Source organism: Homarus americanus, unplaced genomic scaffold, assembly GCF_018991925.1.
Source record: "Homarus americanus isolate GMGI-L3 unplaced genomic scaffold, GMGI_Hamer_2.0 scaffold18703, whole genome shotgun sequence".
Lineage (NCBI taxonomy): Eukaryota > Metazoa > Arthropoda > Malacostraca > Decapoda > Nephropidae > Homarus > Homarus americanus.
The window spans coordinates 1,071,701-1,079,200 of NW_024749779.1; positions in this window are offsets into that span (position 1 = coordinate 1,071,701).

Here is a 7,500-nt window from a genome sequence, read left to right on the forward strand (position 1 = left end):
GGACGGACGACGGACGGACAGTCTCTTCTTCATCTCCCTTTGTTTCATTTTCCCATTTTTTCTGTTCTCATCTCTCCTGCTCAATTATCCACACTCTTCCTACTTCCTTTCATCCTTCCTCCCCATCCTTCCTTTTTTCCTTCCTCTTCCTCCTCCCCATTCCCATCACTCCCCTCTCCACGCTTCCTTCTCCACTCTTCCCCTTCTCCCAGCCTTCTTCCTCTTCCTTCAGTCTGTAGTCTGTCCCAGTCCATCCTGTGTTCCTTGAAATTTCCTCATCCTTGATGTTGTTGTTCAGAGGCTGATGAAAACACAGAGAATAATTCCTCTGTGTTTTCGTGGCTCTTGTATTTATGTCTGGGCAGCAGCATCAGGCGTCCTGTGATGACAAGCGAGGGCCCGTTGGAGAGAGAGAAAGAGAGAGAGAGAGAGAGAGTCCACACAGCATTTTAAGAGAGAGAAGTGAGGACATCACAGACAGACGTTACTAAAAAAAAAAGCTACAGGAGGAACAATGCCTTCTGAAGGGAGCTCCTTGTGTAAAAAAAAAGTCCCAGAGAAGATATTTGGATTAGAAGAATCTTTCACGGAAGAGAATGGTTATTATGAGAGGAACGAATGTCTTACGACAGGAGAAGAGAGAGAGAGAAAAACAAAAAAGAGAAGAGAGAGAGAGAGAGTTTGGGGAAAGAAAGGCATTTTGAGAAGAGTAAATTTTGAAAGAGGAACATTTTATATGATGAAACTATTCCGTTCTGGGTTTCTAGTGAGTGAAAGATGATTTTACCGGAACACATATCGTGAAGTTGACCATCCCACACTTAAAAAGTCTTATGGAGTAAGAACAATACTTCTTCATTATCTCCCTTCAGGTTTCAACGCACATTAGAAGTATCCACATTCCTTAAACACACAATTAGGGCTTAAGACATCTGTTCTTTTCCATACAGAACGAGATCTTTAAAATTATAAATTAAAACAAATAAACACGAATTACAACACAGCCTCCCGTTTGCTCTTGCTTGGGGTAGATCGACATACTCTGAAGACAGGATGATTCTCCTAGATAATGTAGGAAAATCCTAGCAAGTTTGGGATAATAGCCAGACGAGGGGAGGAGGCCTGAACGAAGTGAATATATTATAGTACCAGATAGAAACATAAACAGGCAGACAGACAGACAGACAGACAGACAGAAGACAGACAGAAAATTTAATACTAAGTTCCCAGTTTCATTTTCAAACTCGTCCAACAACCTCTAGTTTCCCTTTTAAGTATTTATTAACGAAGAACAAAAAAAATAAATACAAATAAATGTCTTTAGTGCGCCCCTGAACCAGTAATATGGATATGTTTCACAGTGTCTCTAGACCAACGTGAGAAGGAGGCATTAAACAGAGGAGAGACAATTAATTAAAGACTTGCTGTTTGTTTAAAAGAATGAGAAGAGGAAGAAAGGATTGGATATGAAGAAAAGAAGGAAATATGGGAGAAATAATGAAGAAAGAAGAAGAGGAAGGAGGAGGATGAAGAGAGAAAGGATAATGAAAGAAAATGTTGAAAAATATTTGGGGAAGATAATGAAGGAAGAATAAAAGAAGATAATAGAAAGAACATAAGAACATAAGAACATAAGAATGGAGGAACTTCAGGGCCTATTAGTCCATACTGGCAGTCCTGCTTTACAACCAACCCTATTGCTCATATGAGCATCCAACCTATGTTTGAAGCAATTCAGCGTATTCGAGTTAATGATGATATTTTGGTAACTTGGTTCCATTCATCCACTACTCTGTTTCCAACCAGTGTTTACCTATTTCACGCCTAAATCTAAATTTGTCTAATTTAAAACCATTGTTATGAGTTCGCTCCTGGTTGATAATTTGAGTACCTTTTGTAATGTCCCTTTGTTTAGCCCTGTCTTCCACTTATACACCTCTATCAGGTCGCCCTCGCTCTACGTCTCTCGAGGAGTGCAAATTAAGGTGTTAACCTGTCTCTAAGTACTAAGGTTCCTAATGCCCGGATTAGTCTTGTCATTCTCCTCTGAATTCTTCCATGATTCTATATCCATTCTGTAATACGGTGACCAGAACTGAACTGCGTATCCAGGTGTGGTCTCACAAGAGCAAGATACAGTTTTAGGATGACCTCAATCTTGTAACTAACACTCCTTTGTATGAACCTGGGCATTTTATTAGCCTTGTTACGAGCAAAAACACATTGTTTACTTGGCTTAAGGTCTTACTTATCATTACTCCTAAATCTCTCTCGCTGCAGTCGGATTTCTCTATGGCATCGTTGTTCATCTGGCATCTGCTTCCTGTTTACATCTCCTATAATGAGTACTTACATTTGTCGATTATTGAATTTCATCTGCCATTTTTTTCAGACCATTCAAAAATTTGTTTAGATCTTCCTGTAGTTTTGCCGAGTCCTCGTCAGATTTAATAACACGTCCTATTTTAGTGTCATCAGCAAATTTACTTATGTTGCTGTCTATGCCGATATCTATGTCGTTTATGTATATACAAACAATAATGGTCCAAGTACTGAGCCTTGGGGAACTCCACTGTGACGTTGCTCCAATGGGACTTAGTGCCGTTAATGCTCACTCGCTGTTTCCTGTCCTGTAACCACGCCCTAATCCATTTAAGGATGTCACCTTGGATGCCATGAGCTTCACCTTTCTAATTAGTCTTTCGTGGGGGACTCTGTCGAAGGCTTCTATAAAGCCGAGATACACATCATACCACAGCCTCGTCCACTGATTCGGAAACTGATGAAAAGAATGTTAATAGATTAGTTAGGCAAGAACGTCCGCTTGTGAAGTCATGCTGGGAATCATTGATCATTGTGGTGCTTTCTCCAGGTGGTTTCGGAATAGAGTTTCTGAAATGATTGCTTCCAGTAATTTGCCTACTATTGGATGTTAGACTGATTATGGTAGTTAGAGGAGAGACGGTCCTCTTCTTGAAAATCGGTATTACATTCGCTATCCTCCAGGATTCTGGTACTACACCTGTTTTTAAGGACATGTTAAACAACTTTTGCTAAGGGCATACGGTTTCTTCCTTACATTCCTTTTAATACTCTGGCAAATATCTCATCGAATTCACAGGTGACTTATTAGGCTTTAGTTTGTCTATTTGCTTACTAACACGTTACTAGTCACTACTATCTCACTTAATTTGTTTTCACTATCTCTGAATAGAGTCGGTGCCTCGGGCATCATAAGCGGATTTTCGGTGGTGAAACTGTTGAAAAAATATTTATTCAAATTATTATTCATTCGCTGTAATATCAGTGAGCTCGCCGGGCCGGAGTCTGACCGTATTGGTCCAATCTTTTCTCGTGTTTTAGCTTGATACATTTGCAGAATCCTTTTTTGGGGTTTGTTCGCCTCCTTTGCTATCCTCATCTTCATTATTCTCTTGCTTTCCTTATCTCGGTTTTAACTCTACCGCCAATACCCTATGGGCTGTCTTATGTGAATTTCGCCACCATTTATCCTTCACCTAGCCTTCCTTGGCCAATGATGTTCTTTTTAAATAATTATTTATCCATCTAGGTCATTGTTGTCTGATCTGGAGTTTTTTGTATGGTAAGTTCTGCCTTTTGCGCTATAACTCACTATTTAAAATTATCGAACTCGGCAACTTCAGATCTCGTTATCAGGTCGGTGTCATCTGGTGAGGTTCACGGCCAAGCGCGACACCCCCTCTTCAGCTGCCTCCTCAGCTGCATGAGAGGAACAAGATAATGAAGGAAAAGAAGGAACAAACAAAGGAAATATAAGTAAAATAATAAAAAACACAAGAAGAAGATTAAGAAGAAGAAACAAGAAAGATGAAGACGAAGAAGAAGCAGAAAGAAATCACAAATGAAATCGAAGATGACACAGAAAAAGAAAGACAACAAACCTGTCATTATACTAAAAGTGTGCCTGTTAGTCTCCTGCCCAGACAAAGCGCTACCATAACTGCTTTCAAACTTTATATTTGAAGATTTTTTTCAGCTAATGCATCATGAAACTCTGCTCACGAGGTCCATGTAATGATCTTGGTCCATGGAGATTAGTAGCAACTATACCCAACAGAATCTTGAGTGTTCATCAGCAAGGTAACTGCTATTGTCGTGATAGAGTCCCTTATTGTCAAGCTCTGTAATTGGAAGATGGCTCACCTGTCAAGGCCACACACAATCTCCTGGAGGGGCAGAACATTCAGCACATTGCCTACCGTCGCCCTGGTCTCTGGTTAAGGGAGAGTTGTATTAAACCTGAGGTCCTGCAGCGTCTGGAGAAGGATGTATAACCTCGGTGAGTTGAGGTCAAGCGTGAGGGCTGGGCAGGAGGCGGGGGAGGAAGGCGGGGGTGTATCTGTGATCCATACGCTGAATGTTGGACTTACTGGTGCTCTTACATGTAGGTTTGAGGGTGGGGGGTGGAATAGGCTGTGGTAGAGTGGATGCTGGGGACGGAGGGAACAGATGGCACTGAGTAGTATTGTAGAGTGGGAGTAGCAGGTGGTGTTGAGTAGTAGAGGCAGATGGTATTAGGAATGAACAACCCTCCAAAACTACCACTACCTAATACGGTGCCACACACCCAGTAGTGAGAAGAGCTGTACGACCCTTCCAAGAGGCTTACACAGGGACTTAGAGCCTGTACATCTTTAATGGGTGAGAAGATTCTCCCTGAGTATAACCATCAAAAAATTTTTTTCTTTTACTGAACACTTATGGAGAAAAAATCTCGATACTACCGTGATTTTTTTCGTATTATCCAAAGTTTCAAAAACGTACGAAAACTTCTATCTGAAGTCTCTATGCCTCAGTGTAAAGAAATAGTGTGAACATAACAAAGGTATTGCCAGTATAAATAGGATGAATTATGTTATATAAAGTCGATATATGTGCACGTTACCCCTTTCAACAGACTATAGATAGGATTTCTGTACAGCATCTATGTCTCTAGTTTATACTGTCCTTCCTTGGCTGTTCATCACGTCTTTACATCTACGTGTCATTCTTACAACACAGACATATATATATATTTCTTCCATTTTGTCTTTCTTTTTATGTTAATACCGTGAAATATATCGTTCTTTTCTATATAATGAAGCGTTTTCATGGAATATATATTTCTATTACATATATGACGCTACCTATATAATATTATTATACTGTATACTGAATGTTCAGTGTAAAATCTATGGTACATATATTTTTTATTGAAGCCTTAATAAGACATATTTTCCTCTCCATTTAACGCTTTTGGAAATATATATATTTTTATCCAAATACAACGCAATTAGGACATTTACCTCACCATTAACCTTACTGACATACTTTATATCTTTCATATAGTTTTTATTATTTTTATATAACCATTTTTAAAAATACATCTTCTTATATAACACCTTTATATAATACCTTTATCTCCTTGGCCGTCAACATTCCACTAAAGATGAAACTTGTACTCGTATATCTGGCCACATTTTCTCTCAATGGAAGAGCGCGACTTAAAAGACCTGAATATGTCCTTTGTGTCATAGGGTCGGGAAGAAGGAGGAAGGGGGTCGTCTTTCCACCCGCCAAAGATCAAAACGGCAGGAAGTGACTAGAGCTCCCCTGGGACGGATGGAACAGAGGAGGAAAGGAAAGGGGTGGAGGGAAGGGAGCGTTGCGATGTCCTTTGATGACGGTACGCTGAACGGAGTAGTGATTGGTAATGACAGGAAGACGGTAGACAGACAGGTGGAACGATGATGAGAGAGGTAGTAAGGAAGAGAGAGGAGAAGGGAAGAAGGATGAGGAAGGAAGGAAGAGATAATGACAAGGGGACGACGGAATAGAGTGACGAAAAGGAGATTTTGTGAGAAGGATGAAGGGATGAGATGATAAGGAGGAACTGAAGGGGAGGAGTGAGGGAGGAAGAAGGGAGGGTGAGTGGAAAGGAAAGGAGGATGAGGAGAAACTTGGAAAGGGGAAAGGGTGGGGAGGAGAAAGAAGAAACGAGGGAGGGGAAGAAGGAATTGGAGAGGGTGATGGGAAGAGAATAAAGGAGAGGAGGAAAAGGGAGAGGAGAAAAGAGGAGAAAAGGAAAAGGATGAGGGAGGGGAAGGAGGAAGGGATGAAGAGGGAGGGATGAAGGGGAGAAGGAATGAGGTAAAGAAAGAGGAAAGGAAGTGTGGATGAGGAGGTGAAACGGAGAGGGTAAGGGAAGGGAAGGACAGAAAAATGGGAAAGGGTAAGAGTAACAAAGGGGGGAAGGATGAGAGAGAGAGAGAGAGAGAGAGAGAGAGAGAGAGAGAGAGAGAGGAGAGAGAGAGAGAGAGAGAGAGAGAGGAGAGAGAGAGAGAGAGAGAGAGAGAGAGAGAGAGAGAGAGAGAGAGAGAGAGAGAGAGAGAGAGAGAGAGAGAGAGAGAGGAGAGAGAGAGAGAGAGAGAGAGAGAGAGAGAGAGAGAGAGAGAGAGAGAGAGAGAGAGAGAGAGAGAGAGAGAGAGAGAGAGAGAGAGAGAGAGAGAGAGAGAGAGAGAGAGAGAGAGAGAGAGAGAGAGAGAGAGAGAGAGAGAGAGAGAGAGAGAGAGAGAGAGAGAGAGAGAGAGAGAGAGAGAGAGAGAGAGAGAGAGAGAGAGAGGAGAGAGAGAGAGAGAGAGAGAGAGAGAGAGAGAGAGAGAGAGAGAGAGAGAGAGAGAGAGAGAGAGAGAGAGAGAGAGAGAGAGAGAGAGAGAGAGGAGACTGTCCGTCTGTCCGTCCGTCCCTTCCGTTGTGAGGAAGAAACGAAGAGAAAACATATTCTCTCAGTCTACCAACAACCAAAACCAAACATTTCCCACCACCCGATCCATCCACTTACCTACCCACCTACCTACCTACCTACCCACCTACCTACCTACCACCCACCTATCCATCTCTCTCCATCGATATATATACATTATACCTGTCTATATACAGTTTCGTACACACACACAACACACACACACACACCACAGGTTTTATATTATTTTTCCGTCCAAACAGAAGCAACACACTTCCCCCTTTAGTGAAAATACACTTAATTAGTCGACCATTTCCAATATCTCCACCAAAATGAAAACAACAGTCAACTATAAATGTTCCCATATGTCATAATAAAGAGAACCTCCATGAGAGAGAGAGAGAGAGAGAGAGAGAGAGAGAGAGAGAGAGAGAGAGAGAGAGAGAGAGAGAGATTAAGGGTGTCCATAATGACTACCCTGATTAAAACATGAGAGCACACTGTATTTAGGGGGGAATTATTTATGAACACACGGCATACATAGAAGGAGAGATAGAGAGAAAGAGAGAAATGGATAAAAAAGAAGAGATGGAGAAAAGAGAAAGTGAGAAAAAGAGAGCGATAGGAATAAAGATATGTAGAGAGAAATAAAGATAAATTGTAAGTGAGGGAAAATAGAGATATAGAAAAGAGGATAGATTGAGAGAGAGAGAGAGAGAGAGAGAGAGAGAGAGAGA